Raw genomic sequence first — 21,818 nt, forward strand, 5'->3', positions numbered from 1 at the left:
TAAATCGCTAAAAAGGTGAAATGCTTGGATTTGTTTGGTAACATTTGTAAACGTTTGGCTTAAATCGCTAAAAAGATGAAACGTATGGATTTTTCTCGTAACGTTTTTAAACGTTTTGCTCAAATTGCTAAAAATGTGAAATGTTTAGATTTGTTTCGTAATGTTTTAAACGTTTGGTTTAAATTGCTAAAAAGGTAAAACGCTTGGATTTGATTCGTAACGTTTGTAAACGTTTGGCTTAAATTGCTAAAAAGTTGAAACTCTGGGATTTGTTTCATAACGTTTGTAAACGTTTGGCTTAAATCGCGAAAAAAGGTGAAACGTTTGGTTTTGTTTTATAATGTTTGTAAACGTTTGGCTAAAATCGCTAAAAAGGTGCAACGTTTGGTTTTGTTTCGTAACGTTTGTAAGCGTTTGGCTTAAATGGCTATAAAGGTGAAACGCTTGGATTTGTTTCGTAACGTTTGTAAACATTTGGATTTGTTTCGTTACGTTTGTATACGTTTGGCTTAAATCGCTAAAAAGGTGAAACGTTTGACATTTCGTAACGTTTGTAAACGTTTGGCTTAAATTGTTAAAAAATGTGAAACGCTTGGATTTGTTTCCTAACGTTTGTAAACGTTTGGCTTAAATTTCTAAAAAGGTGAAAGGCTTGGATTTGTTTCGTTACGTTTGTAAACGTTTGGCATAAATTGTTAAAAAGGTGAAACGTTTAGATTTGTTTCGTAACATTTTAAACGTTTGGATTTGTTCCATAACATTTGTAAATGTTTGGCTTAAATCACTAATAAGGAGAAACGTTTGGATTTGTTCCGTAACATTTGAAAATGTTTGGCTTAAATTGCAAAAAAGGTGAAACGTTTTGTTTTGTTTCGTAACGTTTGTATACGTTCGGCTTAAATCGCTAAAAAGGTGAAATGCTTGGATTTGTTTGGTAACGTTTGTAAACGTTTGGCTTAAATCGCTAAAATTGTGAAACGTTTCGATTTTTCTCGTAACGTTTTTAAACGTTTTCCTCAAATTGCTAAAAATGTGAAATGTTTAGATTTGTTTCGTAGTGTTTTTAACATTTGGTTTAAATTACTAAAAAGGTGAACCGCTTGGATTTGATTCATAACGTTTGTAAACGTTTGGCTTAAATTGCTAAAAAGTTGAAACTCTTGTATTTGTTTCGTAACGTTTGTAAACTGTCACGACCCAATTTCATGAATCGTGATCGGCGCTAGGGTATGGTTATGGTTGTACCAAAACCCGTAACAAGCCTCGCAGAAATCAAATAAACATTTAAACTACAGAATACTGCTCGGGGGCAACCGAGACTCCGACCTAGGTCTAGCAATTTATAATACAGTTCAAATATAAATAACTTAAATATCTTAAATGTTCAACAACATGCCTTATATATATAACAATATCGTAATCCGGAGTAATTATGCCAAATATAAATAATCGAATATATCGACAATTCCAAAGTGTAATATCAGATGTAATAAATAAACTAGTTCTACTGCGGTCTAAGAGTTCGAAAACAGTAACTAGTTAAATAACATAAAAACCTCCGAAGAATCAAAAGAATCAGAGTGGACCAGCTTTCAAATCATAAACCTGGAAAATTTGGGAAAACAACGGGGTCATATATACTGAGATGAGTTCCCAATACTATTTACATTTATTAAGTTTAAAACCCTTAAATCAAAACAGTTTATACTAATATAGTATGATTATGGAAAACAGTATTGAAATGATCCAAGCGTAAGTATGACATAGCATACCGATAAACCCAGAGTGGACGGGAACAAATCCTCGTCATATATATATACCAGCGTAAGCAAGACTTTAGTCTGCCGTTTCCCAGAGTACTTACCGGTGCACACAGTCTCGATACAAGCCTATCGAGTAGCTCGTTTCAATCCAGATCCATAATCGCTTAAAACAGTTCAAAAGCATTTATAATATTAAAAATAAATTGCGGTACTTAATAACGCGGTAAATAGCACTACAAACTCACTGCTTGCTTATCCACGTAAATCTTGGCAAACAGCTAACCCTGCGTAGACTCCGAAGCACGAGCAGTCGACGGGTCTAAAACAATGTATATGTTAAAATCTGAACAACCCCTAACTCTAAGATTACTAGACACCATATAGGACTAGCATCTTAACACAACCAAAGATCAACATTCGAAACACAGTAATCCCAAAGCCAAAGTACATACATATCCAACCAATACAATAACTAGTTAAGTTTAGGTGAGTTCTCGTTTTTAAAAAACAATCCAGAGTAATATAATTCAACAACACCTTTTCGAAATCCAACATATCCCAGAGTAGTGTGTTAGCCATATGTCAACTATATGCTTAACACAACATGTCGGGCGACACAAGTCTAACCCGACCCAACCAGAGTAAAATCCAAAGTTAAATCCTTTAAAATGAAACCAATGTATTTGAAAACAAGGAACTCACTATAAGCTTAACCAAAATTCAAACCAATACCACAAATAGCAACAATAACCAATAGACTGTCAACACTTGACAATTCCACCCGGAGTTCATATTTCTCAATTAAAACACATTAAGTGTAAATAAACATGACTCCAAAACACATTGAAATGATAAACTCAGATCTGAATTGCACACTTAGATAGCCTTTAAAACCATTGTAAAATAATTCTACCTTAAATGCCATAACAACAATTTGTTATCCAAATAACCCAAGGTAAACAAACATTCTTTATATACTCAAATGATTTCCAGTCATATGTAAATATTCTTAAAACAACGTTTTATTCCAATTAAAACCACCTTTAACATATAATCTAGCCTTAGTCAATTATATCCAATCACCCAAAGTAGGAATTTCCCATTAACAATCTTTTAACCTTCAAAATAACATTTTCAGCTTTTAGTTTAAAGTTCAAAACAGAATTCAATTCCACAACTTAACCCAAGTGATACATTATTTCATTTAAACGATTCCTCCAATCACCCAATGTATTGTTAAACATCTAACAACCTATGATTCATTTACTTTGAAATTTCCAGATTTTTAATAAAGGCTTAAAACAGAATTATAAATCAGAACGACAGCAACTCCATATAAACCTTCAATCAAACAAGTATTCCAATCATCCAATGTATAGCCAACATCAATAAGTCACAACCAATTCACACAGATTATTTCCAGAATTTCAAATCAAAGCAAAACAGAAAATATAAAGCCAAAACACTCAAGTATAGATTCATACAACAATTTAGCAATCTCTACACCATATAAGAAGGGATTAGAACCACATACCTCTTGATTAGACTAAGAACAATAAAACCCAGAAATCAATCAACCCAAATCAGCCAAGGATTAAAATTGAGAGGAATGTTGATAGGAATGAGTTAGAATATGACTCCATCCGTTTTAGGGTTTTAAAAGTCGAAGGAAAAGAGTTTAGGTCGAATAAGGGGTCTTTAAATAGAAAAACAGCGAACTGAACAGTGCAAGTTCGCGCCCGCTAAGTATAGTTCGCACCCGCTAACTTCAACAGCATTAGTTAGCGACCGCTAACTATAGTTCGCGCCCGCTAACTCAATAAAAACACGATCCGACCGACCAGATTTTAGTAAATCTTCTTAGGAACAACATATCCGAACGGCGGCCCGATCCGACGGTACAATTGGGAGATATGGACATTTTACTAAAGCATGTCATATCAGGAAAACACAAACACTTATTCGATAAGGCTCAGAACCTAATCAAAACAACACCCGAAGGTTATGAAAACCAAATCATGGTTTCAAGGAACCAAACCACCAAGGACCAACCCGAAACACATCGAAAAAATCATCGGAACAAGCCGGAAAAACACGGGGTATTACATTCTCCCCAACTTATATAAAATTCGTTCTCGAATTTAAAACATAAAAACAACCCACGTAAAACATAACATAATATTACATAAAAGCCGAACAATAAAAAAAAAACGCACATCACCAACGTGAAAATGCATAAACAAGATACCCCAAGTAACCAATGAAGGTAAAATATAACAATTCAACAAAACGAGTTATGTCTCCCAAGTAGATTTCTCAAATGAGTGATCAACCCAACTGGACCATAGCAATACCTTTATTCATCAACCTATGCACTTGCATAAACACAACTTAACAAGTTGTACCTCAAAAGATAACTCAAAACACCACTTACATAAATCAACAAACTCAAATCGACACAATGCACATGTGCGCAAAATTATAAATTTAGCAATTCGGTGCTCCAAACTATTACTTGATTAAACAAAATATAAACCTCCAAGATTATTTAACTATAAACATTAAACATGCTCACAAGGGAGGTTACCAAAACTCGCTTGAGTTTTAACAGCTATCATAACAACCTTAACAATGTGCAAGGACAAGCTCGAAACTCAAATTGTAATTCTTACAATACTAAAATCTAACACTTCAAAATGGAAATCTTGAAATCCTCATTAATAACATCAAGCAACTCTCGCCACCTACTTAACATGCCTACACCTATTATCCCATATCAAAGCATATAATTAAACTCGTTATATCAAACAAGCGATCTAGTCCAAAACTAATTAGATAAGGTTCTCGCCAAAATATACCAGCAAACTTTAAAACATCATGCGAATCAAGCTTTACACACGACAAGGACTAAACTCGACAAAACCATTAACCTTAACGAATCCATAAACACGTACTACATAATGACATTCCAAGGAGTATATCACTTTAACTAATGATAATAAAATCTTCAAACTACATACAAACCAACTCATCTAGAAAAATTCTTCCACTCATACCATAAGCAAGCATACATCCCGAAGTTACCTAAGGTAATTAAATACCAACATACATACCAATTTTGTACAAACCAAATTTTATTCTGCACACAAAAGGTTTAACAACCAAATGAAACGATATCCCACTTTCAATAGCAAAAATTTACAATCAACAGTATTGATCAACCAACCTTTACTGTCGAAACCTACTCATCAGAATTCACAAATCAACTAACTCATAAATCCGAACAAACTGAAATTCTCAAAATTGTTTCACCAAATATAAATATAAATTTGCTAACAAGAGATCACCTAAATCACATTCACCAGTAATCGGGTCATTGGTTATGCTCAAAACCAAACTTATAGGGAAATAATTCAAATTACAAAACATTACAACTTCCCTCTTCTCTTTAAAAGACATTAATATCTTATAACTTCTTTTATATTTAAAACCAAAATACTTTTACTGTTGGGAAAACTCCAGTTTTGAGAACACATTAAAATTTTAAAACATTCGTATTTGAATTTACAGTTACACGTTACTCTCAAATAAGTTTTCAAATCTATAAAACTTTTCAACTAACAAAATTTTTATTCTCTTTAATTAAAACTTGATAAAATTTTATCCTTTGTCAAAATGGAAAAATAAATTTATATTGAAAATATCCTCGCTCGCACAATATTCTATTTAAGTATATCAAAATGTTTAAATAAAATGGAACATGTAAAAACAAAACTTCTTTTAAAATGACAATATATACACACACGTGGAGCATAACTGAATCCCCTAATCCAACAACTCTCAAATCACAACTCGGAAGTTAGCACGTAAGCCTTCTAATCTGACCTCAAAATCCTATCATACATATTACAACAATAACTAGAGTGCAACCTTATATCCAATACTACTTCCTACGAAATACAAAATTATGATACTACAAACCAATCAATCATAACGTAATCATCAATTCAGCACCATCATCACAGAGTATTTGTCTAGCCACATTTCGGTAACAGTTTCAAAATCATTTAAAATACATTTATCCCAAAGTGACTCGCGAGTTTGTTTCAAAATATTTTCCTCAAAACACTTTATTGATAAAATCCATTTTACATAATTGTGCGCCAAGGTGATGACATCTCTCATCCCCAAAGAGTTGCATCCAACTCTAATAATTTCTATGCACGTGATGCATGTACTATTATGCATGTATCAATTATATTTCTGTTTTATTTAGTGAGCATACATAGTGCTCGATGCAATTCCCTATTCGTGATATTCATAATGCATGTTCATGACATGTCTGGGCACAATTACGTGATAAAAAAAATCATTTCAAATACTTTAGATAATAAACATTTGAAATTAATTTTTCAATAAACATTTGCTAGACATTACACTCTGTGAGATGTGCATTCGATAGCCTCAAAATATTTCCCAAATTCCATACTTGCAATCCACCAAATCATATGATACTAACATAACATATCAAAATGACTACACCACTAAATTTCCTTATGCGAAAATAATATCCAAATTAACCTCAACCAAACTGAAATTATACTTAAATAAAAACGACACATACCATAATTATCTACGAAACTCACTTTCAGTTTCGGCATCGCGCCGTCCAACATAACATAAGCACCAGTGTGATAATACACCGATATATCTCCTCGAGTCAGAATTTCCAATATCCTTATCTAAGATAATCAGGAACCACCAACCATTCCAAAGAAATACTTTCCTCATCTTCCATATCGAAACCCAAAGATCTCGACCCATAAAACAAAATAATAAAATAAAACATAAGGGCTAAACAAAGGTTCGACTTAAATATTAATACCAATCATCAAGGTTAAGCCAAAGCAACGCCTGCTAGCAATGACCTCATGTGCTATCCGCACAACGAGACAAACAAGATAAAACAACTAATATAGCAAAACTTAACCAATATACGAGACATACTAACACGAACAACACCAACAAGTTATCATTTTCACCTAACCATAAATCACCGAAGCATTGCCTCATCCCGCATTTAATCCAAATATCTTTCCATATAACAAATCATAACCATTGAAGGCAACTAACATGTCAGCAAAAGCATTGAGCATGAAACATCCAATTTGATTACTATATAACGACCGACATGGCATACAGAACCCATATAATCTAGTCATATCTCAAATCTCAAAACAAAACATGCCACAACATACTCAGAATCGTTGTAATAAAATAAACATTTGGTATGACATCGATCAAAAGGAAAGCATTTTAAACTCTTTTCAAATCTAAATTAATTCGCAATAGTTTTCGAGTTCTAGTCGAACTCCACAGTTTAAAAATCACTTCTTTAAAAAAAATTATTTACATGAAACAATTGATAATTTCCAAAGTATTTCAATTTAATAAATCACCGAGTTAGCCGAGTCATTACAACTACCAAGCTCAACTCCCACTTTGGGGTGACCCAAGTCAAACCCACAACAACCAATTATAAAACGTATTCAAAACATTTATAAATTCGGAAAGAAGCATTTAAATAAAATCTCAATTTTCTTTCAAAAATAGGAGCTCACTTAACCCAAGTATTAAACATCAATTCAAAAACTAAAGTGTGAAAAAGGTAAATCACACAACCATTATGTATACACCTTATTCAGCCAACCACAAAAATACCAAACATATGACCAACGACGCTTCAACGTGGACATACCACATCATGGTAAAAAAAATAACAACAACAATATTAAATCCTCAAAATGGTGAATCATCTCATAAATATTATTATTTAGAAAATAATCTTTGGTCAATACCAAGCCAACCTAAGATTCTAAAATACGTGAAATTTATTTTACTTCGAAAATAACCAAAAATCACATTTTTTTGAAATTATTAAAACTAGACTTACCTTCCAATTCTCGTGTCAAAACACCAATCAAATCAAAATTATTTTCTCAATAAAACCAATGCGTGACCAAACAACGCGTAGCCACAAATCATGCTTAAACATTTAACACAAAAAACCTTTGAAAGCAACACAAGGCCAACGCCTAACGTATTCTCTTATGTGTCAACCTATATGGCAACCAATAAATACGGCTAAAGCCAAAGTGTACTCACCAACAAGGAGAGAGCAATCAAATATGCTTGTAATCATCCAAGCATGAAAACAAACAAATAATCACCCAAGGTAAACATCATATAAGGCACAATAGCCAATAAAACATCACCCATAGTAAACACCATATAAGGCACAACAGCCAACCAAAACGTCACCCGAAGTAAACACCATATAAGGTACAACAGCCAACAAAATATTACCCAAAGTATATCTCATATATGGCACAACAGCCAACAAATCACCCAATGATTAAGTAATGAACATTCCAAAGTAAAGCATCCGTTAAATATAAGACCGACGCACAACACTCCTACAGGTGAAGGTAGGAAGTTTTGAAAACAAAAGATGACGTTTCAAAAGACAAGACTTGAGTCCTAATTCCGCAGTAGATCCTATGCCATAACCACAACTTAACATTCCATAAAACAGTAAACACATAACATGCAAAATGGCCTTGGTTTGAAACCAAAGCTCTGATACCAACTTTGTCACGACCCAATTTCATGAATCGTGACCGGCGCTAGGGTATGGGTATGGTTGTACCAAAACCCGTAGCAAGCCTCGCAGAAATCAAATAAACATTTAAACCTGCAGAAAACTGCTCGGGGGCAACCGAGACTCCAACCTAGGTCTAGCAATTTATAATACAGTTCAAATATAAATAACTTAAATATCTTAAATGTTCAACAACATGCCTTATATATAACAATATCGTAATCCGGAGTAATCATGCCGAATATAAATAATCGAATATATCGACAATTCCAAAGTGTAATATCAGATGTAATAAATAAACTAGTTCTACTGCGGTCTAAGAGTTCAAAAACAGTAACTAGTTAAATAACATAAAAACCTCCGAAGAATCAAAAGAATCGGAGTGGACCAGCTTTCAAATCATAAACCTGGAAAATTTGGGAAAACAACGGGGTGAGATATACTGAGATGAGTTCGCAATAATATTTACATTTATTAAGTTTAAAACCCTTAAATCAAAATAGTTTATACTAATATAGTATGATTATGGAAAACAGTATTGAAATGATCCCAGTGTAAGTATGACATAGCACACCGATAAACCCAGAGTGGACGGGAACAAATCCTCGTCATATATATATACCAGCGTAAGCAAGACTTTAGTCTGCCGTTTCCCAGAGTACTTACCGGTGCACACAGTCTCGATACAAGCCTATCGAGTAGCTCGTTTCAATCCAGATCCATAATCGCATAAAACAGTTCAAAAGCATTTATAATATTAAAAATAAATTGCGGTACTTAATAAAGCGGTAAATAGCACTACAAACTCACTGCTTGCTTATCCACGTAAATCTTGGCAAACAGCTAACCATGCGTAGACTCCGAAGAACGAGCAGTCGACGGGTCTAAAACAATGTATATGTTAAAATCTGAACAACCCCTAACTCTAAGATTACTAGACACCATATAGGACTAGCATCTTAACACAACCAAAGATCAACATTCGAAACACAGTAATCCCAAAGCCAAAGTACATACATATCCAACCAATACAATAACTAGTTAAGTTTAGGTGAGTTCTCGTTTTCAAAAAATAATCCAGAGTAATATAATTCAACAACACCTTTTCGAAATCCAACATATCCCAGAGTAGTGTGTTAGCCATATGTCAACTATATGCTTAACACAACATGTCGGGCGACACAAGTCTAACCCGATCCAACCAGAGTAAAATCCAAAGTTAAATCCCTTAAAATGAAACCAATGTATTTGAAAACAAGGAACTCACTATAATCTTAACCAAAATTCAAACCAATACCACAAATAGCAACAATAACCAATAGACTGTCAACACTTGACAATTCCACCCGGAGTTCATATTTCTCAATTAAAACACATTAAGTGTAAATAAACATGACTCCAAAACACATTGAAATGATAAACTCAGATCTGAACTGCACACTTAGATAGCCTTTAAAACCATTGTAAAATAATTCTACCTTAAATGCCATAACAACAATTTGTTATCCAAATAACCCAAGGTAAACAAACATCCTTTATATACTCAAATGATTTCCAGTCATATGTAAATATTCTTAAAACAACGTTTTATTCCAATTAAAACCACCTTTAACATATAATCTAGCCATAGTCAATTATATCCAATCACCCAAAGTAGGAATTTCCCATTAACAATCTTTTAACCTTCAAAATAACATTTTCAGCTTTTAGTTTAAAGTTCAAAACAGAATTCAATTCCACAACTTAACCCAAGTGATACATTATTTCATTTAAACGATTCCTCCAATCACCCAATGTATTGTTAAACAACCTATGATTTATTTACTTTGAAATTTCCAGATTTTTAATAAAGGCTTAAAACAGAATTATAAATCAGAACGACAGCAACTCCATATAAACCTTCAATCAAACAAGTATTCCAATCATCCAATGTATAGCCAACATCAATAAGTCACAACCAATACACATAGATTATTTCCAGAATTTCAAATCAAAGCAAAACAGAAAATATAAAGCCAAAACACTCAAGTATAGATTCATACAACAATTTAGCAATCTCTACACCATATAAGAAGGGATTAGAACCACATACCTCTTGATTAGACTAAGAACAATAAAACCCAGAAATCAATCAACCCAAATCAGCCAAGGATTGAAATTGAGAGGAATGTTGATAGGAATGAGTTAGAATATGACTCCAGCCGTTTTAGGGTTTTAAAAGTCGAACGAAAAGAGTTTAGGTCGAATAAGGGGTCTTTAAATAGAAAAACAGCAAACTGAACAGTGCAAGTTCGCGCCCGCTAAGTATAGTTCGCACCCGCTAACTTCAACAACATTAGTTAGCGACCGCTAACTATAGTTCGCGCCCGCGAACTCAATAAAAACATGATCCGACTGACCAGATTTAGTAAATTCTCTTAGGAACAACATATCCGAACGGCGACCCGATCCGACGGTGCAATTGGGAGATATGGACATTTTACTAAAGCATGTCATATCAGGAAAACACATAAACACTTATTCGATAAGGCTCAGAACCTAATCAAAACAACACACCAAAGGTTATGAAAACCAAATCATGGTTTCAAGGAACCAAACCACCAAGGACCAACCCGAAACACATCGAAAAAATCATCGGAACAAGCCGGAAAAACACGGGGTATTACATAAACGTTTGGCTTAAATCGCTAAAAAGGTGCAACGTTTGGTTTTGTTTCGTAACGTTTGTAAGCGTTTGGCTTAAATTGCTATAAAGGTGAAACGCTTGGATTTGTTTCGTAACGTTTGTAAATGTTTGGATTTGTTTCATAACGTTTGTAAACGTTTGGCTTAAATCGCTAAAAAGGCGAAATATTTGGTATTGTTTCGTAATGTTTCTAAACGTTTGGCTTAAATGACTAAAAAGGTGAAACATTTGGTTTTGTTTCTTAATGTTTGTAAACGTTTGGCTTAAATCGCTAAAAAGGTGAAACGTTTGGATTTGTTTCGTAGCGTTTGTAAACGTTTGGCTTAAATCATTAAAAATGTGATACGTTTTGTTTTGTTCCGTAACTTAAGTAAACGTTTGGATTAAATTGCTTAAAAGTGAAACGCTTGGATTTGTTTCGTAACGTTTATAAACGTTTGGCTTAAATTGCTAAAAAGGGGAAACGTTTGGTTTTGTTTCGTAGCGTTTGCATTCTTTTAGGCTTATGTTGCTATAAAGTTGAAACGCTTGGATTTCTTTTGTAGCTTTTGTAAACGTTTGGCTTTGTTTCGTAACGTTTGTAAACGTTCGGCTTAAATCGTTAAAAAGGTGAAACGTTTGGTTTTATTTCGTAACGTTTGTAATCGTTTGGCTTAAATTACTAAAAAGATGAAACATTTGGATTTTCGTTTTGTAAACGTTTAGCTTACATTGCTAAAAAGGGGAAACGTTTGGCATAAATCGCTAAAAAGGTGAAAAGTTTGGTTTTGTTTCGTAACGTTTGTAAACGTTTGGCTTAAATTGCTATAATGGGGAAACGCTTAGATTTGTTTCGTAACGTTTGGATTTGTTTCGTAACGTTTGTAAACGTTTGGCTTAAATCGCTAAAAAGTTGAAATGTTTGGATTTGTTTCGTAACGTTTGTAAAAGTTTGGCTTAAATTTCTAAAAAGGGGAAACGTTTGGCTTAAATAGCTAAAAAGGCGAAACGTATGGATTTATTTTGTAACGTTTGTAAACATTTGGCTTAAATTTCTATAAACATGAAACGCTATGATTTGTTTTGTAACGTTTGTAAACGTTTGGATTTGTTTCGTAACATTTGTAAATGTTTGACTTAAATCGCTAAAAAGGTGAAACGTTTGGATTTGTTTTGTAGCGTTTGTAAACGTTTGGCTTAAATCGCTAAAAAGGTGAAACACTTGGATTTGTTTCATAACGTTTGTAAACATTTGGCTTATATTGCTAAAAAGGTGAAACATTTAGATTTGTTTCGTTTTGTAAATGTTTAGCTTACATTGCTAAAAAGGGGAAACGTTTGGCATAAATCGCTAAAAAGGGGAAACGTTTGGTTTTGTTTCGTAACGTTTGTAAACATTTGGCTTAAATTGCGATAATGGGGAAATGCTTAGATTTGTTTCGTAACGTTTGTAAACGTTTGGATTTGTTTCGTAACGTTTGTAAATGTTTGGCTTAAATCCCTAAAAAGTTGAAATGTTTGGATTTGTTTCGTAACGTTTGTAATAGTTTGGCTTAAATTTCTAAAAAGGGGAAACGTTTGGCTTAAATCGCTAAAAAGGCGAAACGTTTGGATTTATTTTGTAACGTTTATAATCATTTGGCTTAAATTTCTATAAACGTGAAACGCTTGGATTTGTTTTGTAACGTTTGTAAACATTTGGATTTGTTTCGTAACGTTTGTAAACGTTTGACTTAAATCGCCAAAAAAGGTGAAACGTTTGGATTTGTTTTGTAGCGTTTGTAAACGTTTGGCTTAAATCGCTAAAAAGGTGAAACACTTGGATTTGTTTCGTAACGTTTGCAAACGTTAGGCTTAAATTGCTAAAAAGGTGAAACACTTGGTTTTGTTTCGTAGCGTTTGTAAAGGTTTGGCTTAAATCAATAAAAAGGTGAAACGTTTGGATTTGTTTCGTACCGTTTTATACGTTTGGCTTAAATCGCTAAAATGGGGAAACGTTTGGATTTGTTTTGTAACGTTTGTAAACGTTTGGCTTAAATCGCTAAAAAGGTTAAACGTTTGGATTTGTTTCCTAACGTTTGTATATGTTTGGCTTAAATCGCTAAAAAGGGGAAACGTTTGAAATTTCGTAACATTTGTAAACGTTTTGCTTAAATCGCTAAAAACGTGAAACGTTTTGATTTGTTTAATAACATTTGTAAACGTTTGGCTTAAATCGCTAAAAAGGCGAAACGTTTGGATTTGTTCCGTAAGGTTTGAAAACGTTGGGCTTAAATCGCAAAAAAGGTGAAACGTTTTGTTTTGTTTCGTAACATTTGTAAACGTTCGGCTTAAATCGCTAAAAAGGTGAAATGTTTGTTAACATTTGATTTAATTTCTAAATAGGTGAAACATTTGGATTTGTCTCGTAACATTTGTAAATGTTTGGCTTAAATTACTAAAAATGTGAAACGTTTAGTTTTGTTTCGTAACGTTTTAAACGTTTGGTTTAAATTGCTAAAAAGGTGAAACACATCTATTTATTTCGTAACGTTTGTAAACGTTTGGCTTAAAGTGCTAAAAAGTTGAAACGCTTGGATTTTTCTCGTAACGTTTGTAAACGTTTGGCTTAAATCGCTAAAAAGATGAAACGTTTGGATTTGTTTCGTAAGGGTTGTAAACGTTTGGCTTAAATCGATAAAAAAGGGAAACGTTTGGTTTTATTTCATAATCTTTGTAAACGTTCGGCTTAAATCGCTAAAAAGGTGAAGCTGTTAGATTTGTTTCGTAGCATTTTAAACGTTTGGATTTGTTTCGAAACGTTTAGATTTGTTTCGTACCATTTGTAAATGTTTGGCTTCAATCACTAAAATAGTGAAACGTTTCGATTTGGCTTAAATCTCTAAAAATGTGAAACGTTTAGATTTGTTTGGTAACGTTTACAAACGTTTGGTTTTGTTTCGTAACGATTATAAACGTTTGGCTTAAAATGGGGAAACATTTGGTTGTTTTTTGTAGCGTTTGTAAATGTTTGGATTTGTTTCGTAACGTATTAAACGTTTGTTTTGTTTCGTAACGTTTGTAAACGTTTGGCTTAAATCGCTAAAAAGGTGAAACATTTAGTTTTGTTTCGTAATGTTTGTAAATATTTGGCTTAAATCGATTAAAAGGTGAAATGTTTGGATTTGTTTCGTAACATTTGTAAACGTTTTCCTTAAATCGCTAAAAAGGTGAAACAATTGTATTTGTTTCGTAACGTTTGTAAATGTATGGCTTAAATCGCTAAAAATGTGAAACGTTTGGTTTTGTTTCGTAACGTTTGTAAACGTTTGGCTTAAATCCCTAAATACGTGAGACGTTTGGTTTTGTTTCGTAACGTTTGTAAACGTTTGGATTTTTTTCGTAAGGTTATAAACGTTTGGTTTTGTTTCGTAATATTTGTAAATGTTTGGCTTAAATCACTAATTAAGTGAAACGTTTGGTTTTGTTTCGTAACGTTTGTAAACGTTTCACTTAAATCGCTAAAAAGGTGAAATGTTTGGTTTTGTTTCGTAACGTTTTAAATGTTTGGTTTTGTTTCATAACGTTTGTAAACGTTTGGATTATTTTCGTAACGTTCGTTTCGTAACGTTTTAAAGGTTTGGTTTTGTTTCGTAATGTTTGTAAATGTTTGGCTTAAATTGCTAATAAAGTGAAACGTTTGGTTTTGTTTCGTAACATCTGTAAACGTTTGGCTTAAACCGCTGAAAAGGTAAAACGTTTGGTTTTGTTTTGAACGTTTGTAAACGTTTCGATTTGTTTCGCAACGTTTTCAACGTTTGGTTGTTTCGTAACCTTTGTAAATGTTTGGCTTAAATCCTAAAAAGGTGAAACGTTTGGTTTTGTTTCGTAATGTTTGTAATCATTTGGCTTAAATCGGTAAAAAGGTGAAACGTTTGGATTTGTTTCCTAACGTTTGAAAAAGTTTTGGTTCAATCGCTAAAAAGGTGAAACGTTTGGATTTGTTTCGCAGCGTTTGTAAACGTTTGGCTTAAATCGTTAAAAATGTGAAAAGTTTGGTTTTGTTCCATAACGTTAGTAAAAGTTTGGCTTAAATTGCTAAAATGGTGAAACACTTGTATTTGTTTCGTAATTTTTGTAAGCGTTTGGCTTAAATTGCTATAAAGGTGAAACGCTTGGATTTGTTTCGTAACGTTTGTAAATGTTTGGATTTGTTTCATGACGTTAGTAAACGTTTGGCTTAAATCGCTAAAAAGGCGAAACATTTGGTATTGTTTCGTATCGTTTCTAAACGTTTGGCTTAAATGACTAAAAAGGTGAAACATTTGGTTTTGTTTCGTAATGTTTGTAAACGTTTGGCTTAAATCGCTAAAAAGGTGAAACGTTTGGATTTGTTTCATAACGTTTGTAAACGTTTGGGTTCAATTGCTAAAAAGGAGAAACGTTTGGATTTGTTTCGTAGCGTTTGTAAACGTTTGGCTTAAATCGCTAAAAATGTGATACGTTTTGTTTTGTTCTGTAACTTAAGTAAAGGTTTGGATTAAATTTCTTAAAAGTGAAACGCTTGGATTTGTTTCGTAACGTTTATAAACGTTTGGCTTAAATTGCTAAAAAGGGGAAACGTTTGGTTTTGTTTCTTAGCGTTTGCATTCTTTTTGGCTTATTTTGCTATAAAGTTGAAACGCTTGGATTTATTTTGTAGCTTTTGTAAACGTTTGGCTTTGTTTCGTAACGTTTGTAAATGTTCGTCTTAAATCGTTAAAAAGGTGAAACGTTTGGTTTTATTTCGTAACGTTTGTAATCGTTTGGCTTAAATTACTAAAAAGATGAAACGTTTGGATTTTCGTTTTGTAAACGTTTAGCTTACATTGCTAAAAAAGGGAAACATTTGGCATAAATCGCTATAAAGGTGAAAAGTTTGGTTTTGTTTCGTAACGTTTGTAAACGTTTGGCTTAAATTGCTATAATGGGGAAACGCTTAGATTTGTTTCGTAATGTTTGGATTTGTTTCCTAACGTTTGTAAACGTTTGGCTTAAATCGCTAAAAAGTTGAAATGTTTGGATTTGTTTCGTAACGTTTGTAAAAGTTTGGCTTAAATTTCTAAAAAGGGGAAACGTTTGGCTTAAATAGCTAAAAAGGCGAAACGTTTGGATTTATTTTGTAACGTTTGTAAACATTTGGCTTAAATTTCTATAAACGTGAAACGCTTGGATTTGTATTGTAACGTTTGTAAACGTTTGGATTTGTTTCGTAACGTTTGTAAACGTTTGATTTAAATCGCTAAAAAGGTGAAACGTTTGGATTTGTTTTGTAGCGTTTGTAAACGTTTGGCTTAAATCGCTAAAAAGGTGAAACACTTGGATTTGTTTCGTAACGTTTGTAAACATTTGGCTTAAATTGCTAAAAAGGTGAAACATTTGGATTTGTTTCGTTTTGTAAATGTTTAGCTTACATTGCTAAAAAGGGGAAACGTTTGGCATAAATCGCTAAAAAGGTGAAACGTTTGGTTTTGTTTCGTAATGTTTGTAAACGTTTGGCTTAAATTGCGATAATGGGGAAACGCTTAGATTTGTTTCTTAACGTTTGTAAACGTTTGGATTTGTTTCGTAACGTTTGTAAATGTTTGGCTTAAATCCCTAAAAAGTTGAAATGTTTGGATTTGTTTCGTAACGTTTGTAATAGTTTGGCATAAATTTCTAAAAAGGGGAAACGTTTGGCTTAAATCGCTAAAAAGGCAAAACGTTTGGATTTATTTTGTAACCTTTATAAACATTTGGCTTATATTTCTATAAACGTGAAACGCTTGGATTTGTTTTATAACGTTTGTAAACATTTGGATTTGTTTCGTAGCGTTTGTAAACGTTTGACTTAAATCGCCAAAAAGGTGAAACGTTTGGATTTGTTTTGTAGCGTTTGTAAACATTGGGCGTAAATCACTAAAAAGGTGAAACACTTGGATTTGTTTCGTAACGTTTGTAAACGTTAGGCTTAAATTGCTAAAAAGGTGAAACACTTGGTTTTGTTTCGTAGCGTTTGTAAAGGTTTGGCTTAAATCACTAAAAAGGTGAAACGTTTGGATTTGTTTCGAACCGTTTTATACGTTTGGCTTAAATCGCTAAAATGGGGAAACGTTTGGATTTGTTTTGTAACTTTTGTAAACGTTTGGCTTAAATCGCTAAAGAGGTTAAACGTTTGGATTTGTTTCGTAATGTTTGTATATGTTTGGCTTAAATCGCTAAAAAGGGGAAACGTTTGAAATTTCGTAACATTTGTAAACGTTTGGCTTAAATCGCTAAAAACGTGAAACGTTTTGATTTGTTTAATAACATTTGTAAACGTTTGGCTTAAATCGCTAAAAAGACAAAATGTTTGGATTTGTTCCATAAGGTTTGAAAACGTTGGGCATAAATCGCAAAAAAGGTGAAACGTTTGGTTTTGTTTCGTAACATTTGTAAACGTTCGGCTTAAATCGCTAAAAAGGTGAAATGTTTGTTAACATTTGATTTAATTTCTAAATAGGTGAAACATTTGGATTTGTCTCGTAACATTTGTAAATGTTTGGCTTAAATTACCAAAAATGTGAAACGTTTAGTTTTGTTTCGTAACGTTTTAAACATTTGGTTTAAATTGCTAAAAAGGTGAAACACATAGATTTATTTCGTAACGTTTGTAAATGTTTTGCTTAAAGTGCTAAAAAGTTGAAACACTTGGATTTTTCTCGTAACGTTTGTAAACGTTTGGCTTAAATTGCTAAAAAGATGAAATTTTTTGATTTGTTTCGTAAGGGTTGTAAACGTTTGGCTTAAATCGATAAAAAAGGGAAACGTTTGGTTTTATTTCGTAACCTTTGTAAACGTTCGGCTTAAATCGCTAAAAAGGTGAAGTTGTTGGATTTGTTTCTTAACATTTTAAACGTTTGGATTTGTTTCGAAACGTTTAGATTTGTTTCGTACCATTTGTAAATGTTTGGCTTCAATCACTAAAATAGTGAAACGTTTCGATTTGTTTCGTAACATTTGTAAATGTTTGGCTTAAATCTCTAAATATGTGAAACGTTTAGATTTGTTTGGTAACGTTTACAAACGTTTGGTTTTGTTTCGTAACGTTTATAAACGTTTGGCTTAAAATGGGGAAACATTTGGTTGTTTTTTGTAGCGTTTGTAAATGTTTGGATTTGTTTCGTAACGTGTTAAACGTTTGCTTTGTTTCGTAACGTTTGTAAACGCTTGGCTTAAATCGCTAAAAAGGTGAAACATTTAGTTTTGTTTCGTAATGTTTGTAAATATTTGGCTTAAATCGATTAAAAGGTGAAATGTTTGGATTTGTTTCGTAACTTTTGTAAACGTTTGCCTTAAATCGCTAAAAAAGTGAAACAATTGTATTTGTTTCGTAACGTTTGTAAATGTATGGCTTAAATCGCTAAAAAGGCGAAACGTTTGGTTTTGTTACGTATCGTTTGTAAACGTTTGGCTGAAATCCCTAAATACGTGAGACGTTTGGTTTTGTTTCGTAACGTTTGTAAACGTTTGGATTTTTTTCTTAAGGTTATAAACGTTTGGTTTTGTTTCGTAATGTTTGTAAATGTTTGGCTTAAATCACTAATAAAGTGAAACGTTTGGTTTTGTTTCGTAACGTTTGTAAACGTTTCACTTAAATCGCTAAAAAGGTGAAACGTTTGGTTTTGTTTCGTAACGTTTGTAAACGTTTTGATTTGTTTCGTAACGTTTTAAATGTTTGGTTTTGTTTCGTAACGTTTGTAAACGTTAGGATTATTTTCGTAACGTTCGTTTCGTAACGTTTTAAAGGTTTAGTTTTGTTTCGTAATGTTTGTAAATGTTTGGCTTAAATTGCTAATAAAGTGAAACGTTTGGTTTTGTTTCGTAACATCTGTAAACGTTTGGCTTAAATCGCTGAAAAGGTAAAACGTTTGGTTTTGTTTTGAACGTTTGTAAACGTTTCGATTTGTTTCGCAACGTTTTTAACGTTTGGTTGTTTCGTAACTTTTGTAAATGTTTGGCTTAAATCCTAAAAAGGTGAAATGTTTGGTTTTGTTTCGTAATGTTTGTAATCATTTGGCTTAAATCGGTAAAAAGGTGAAACGTTTGGATTTGTTTCCTAACGTTTGAAAAAGTTTTGGTTCAATCGCTAAAAAGGTGAAACGTTTGGATTTGTTTCGTAGCGTTTGTAAACGTTTGGCTTAAATCGTTAAAAATGTGAAAAGTTTGGTTTTGTTCCATAACGTTAGTAAAAGTTTGGCTTAAATTGCTAAAATGGTGAAACGCTTGTATTTGTTTCGTAACTTTCGTAAACGTTTGGCTTAAATCGCTAAAAAGGTGAAACGTTTGGTTTTTTTCGTAACGTTTGTAAACGTTTGGCTTAAATTGCTATAAAGGTTAAACGCTTGGATTTGTTTCAAAACGTTTGTAAACGTTTGTCTTAAATCACTAAATTGGTGAAACGTTTTTTTTTTCATAATGTTTGTAAATGTTTGGCTTATATCGCTAAAAAGGCGAAACGTTTGGATTTGTTTCATAACGTTTGTAAACGTTTTGCTTCAATCACTAAAAAGGCGAAACGTTCTGATTTGTTTCGTAGCGTTTGTAAACGTTTGGCTTAAATCGTTAAAAATGTGAAACGTTTTGTTTTGATGCGTAACGTTGGTAAACGCTTGGCTTAAAGTGCTAAAAAGGTGAAACGCTTTGATTTGTTTCGTAACATTTGTAAACGTTTGGCTAAAATCGCTAAAAAGGTGAAACGTTTGGTTTTGTTTCGTAACGTTTGTAATCGCAAAAGAGATGAAACGTTTCGATTTGTTTCTTAACGTTTGTAAACTTCTGGCATAAATTGGTATAAAGGTGAAACGTTTGGCTTAAATCACTAAAAAGGGGAAACATTTGGGTTTATTTTGTAACGTCTGTAAACGTTTGGCTTAATTTTCTATAAAGGTGAAACGCTTGGATTTGTTTTGTAACTTTTGGATTTGTTTTGTAACGTTTGGATTTGTTTCGTAACGTTTGTATACGTTTGGCTTAAATAGCCAAAAAGGTGAAATGTACGGTTTTGTTTCGTAACGTTTGTAAACGTTTGTATTAAATCGCTAAAAAGATGAAACGTTTGGATATGTTTCGTAGCGTTTCTAAACGTTTGGCTTAAATTGCTAAAAAGGTGAAACACTTGGATTTGTTTTGTAACATTTGTAAACGTTTGGCTTAAATTGCTAAAAAGGTGAAACACTTGGTTTTGTTTCGTAACGTTTGTAAAGGTTTGGCTTAAATTGCTAAAAAGGAGAAACGTTTGGATTTGTTTAGTAACGTTTTAAACGTTTGGCTTCAATTGCTAAAATGGGGAAACACTTGAATTTTTTTCGTAACGTTTGTAAAGGTTTCGCATAAATCGCTAAAAAGGTTAAACGCTTAGATTTGTTTCGTAACGTTTGTATATGTTTGGCTTAAATTGCTAAAAAAAGGTGAAATGTTTGACATTTCGTAACGTTTGTAAACGTTTGGCTTAAATTGCTAAAAATGTGAAACTCTTGGATTTGTTTCCTAACGTTTGTAAACATTTGGCTTAAATTGCTAAAAAAAGTGAAAGTCTTGGATTTGTTTCGTTACGTTTGTAAACGTTTTGCTTAAATTGTTAAAAAGGTGAAACGTTTAGATTTGTTTCGTAACGTTTTAAACATTTTGTTTTGTTTCGTAACATTTCTAAATGTTCTGCTTAAATCACTAAAAATGTGAAACGTTTGTATTTGTTTCCCAAGGTTTGTAAATGTTTGCCTTAAATCGCTAAAAACATTAAACGTTTGGATTTGTTTAGTAACGTTTGTAAACGTTTGGCTTAAATTGCTAAAAAGGTGACACATTTGGATTTGTTTCGTAACCTTTGTAAACGTTTGGGTTAGATCGCTAAAAAGGTGAAATGTTTGGTTTTGTTTCATAACCTTTATAAACGTTAGACTTAAATCGCTAAAAAGGTGAAACGTTTGGGTTTGTTTCGTAACGTTTGTAAACGTTTTGCTTAAATTGCAAAAAAGGTTACACGTTTGCATTTGTTTCGTAACCTTTGTAAACGTTTGGCTTAGACAGCTAAAAAGGTGAAAAGTTTGGATTAGTTTCTTAACGTTTGTAAACGTTTGGCTTAAATCGCTAAAAAGGTGAAACGTTTGTATTTGTTTCGTAACGTTTGCAAACGTTTGGCTTAAATCGCTAAAAAGGTGAAACGTTTTGATTTGTTCAGTAATGTTTGTAAACATTTGGCTTAAATCGCTAATAAGGAGAAACGTTTGGATTTGTTCCGTAACATTTGAAAATGTTTGGCTTCGCAAAAAAGGTGAAACGTTTGGTTTTGTTTCGTAACGTTTGTATATGTTCGGCTTAAATCGCTAAAAAGGTGAAATGCTTGGATTTGTTTGGTAACGTTTGTAAACGTTTGGCTTAAATCGCTAAAAAGGTGAAACGTTTGGATTTGTCTCGTAACGTTTTTAAATGTTTTGCTCAAATTGCTAAAAAAGTGAAATGTTTAGATTTGTTTTGTAATGTTTTAAACGTTTGGTTTAAATTGCTAAAAAGATGAAACGCTTAGATTTGATTCGTAACGTTTGTAAACGTTTGGCTTAAATTGCTAAAAAGTTGAAATGCTTGGATTTTTTTCGTAACGTTTGTAAACTTTTGACTTAAATCGCGAAAAAGGTGAAACGTTTGGTTTTGTTTTATAATGTTTTTAAACGTTAGGCTTAAATCGCTAAAAAGG

The 21,818-nt window shown here is 32.7% G+C and overlaps 1 long non-coding RNA gene across 1 annotated transcript; it reads right to left on the reverse strand.

The window, feature by feature from the left end:
* Positions 1–1,440: 1,440 nt before the first annotated feature.
* Positions 1,441–3,558, reverse strand: LOC126671876 (uncharacterized). Its single transcript, XR_007639169.2, has 3 exons — positions 3,298–3,558; positions 2,009–2,082; positions 1,441–1,605 (listed from the first exon to the last, which is right to left on the reverse strand). It is a non-coding gene; the product is annotated as an uncharacterized LOC126671876 (long non-coding RNA).
* Positions 3,559–21,818: the final 18,260 nt, after the last annotated feature.

This window comes from Mercurialis annua, linkage group LG3 (genome assembly GCF_937616625.2).
Source record: "Mercurialis annua linkage group LG3, ddMerAnnu1.2, whole genome shotgun sequence".
Lineage (NCBI taxonomy): Eukaryota > Viridiplantae > Streptophyta > Magnoliopsida > Malpighiales > Euphorbiaceae > Mercurialis > Mercurialis annua.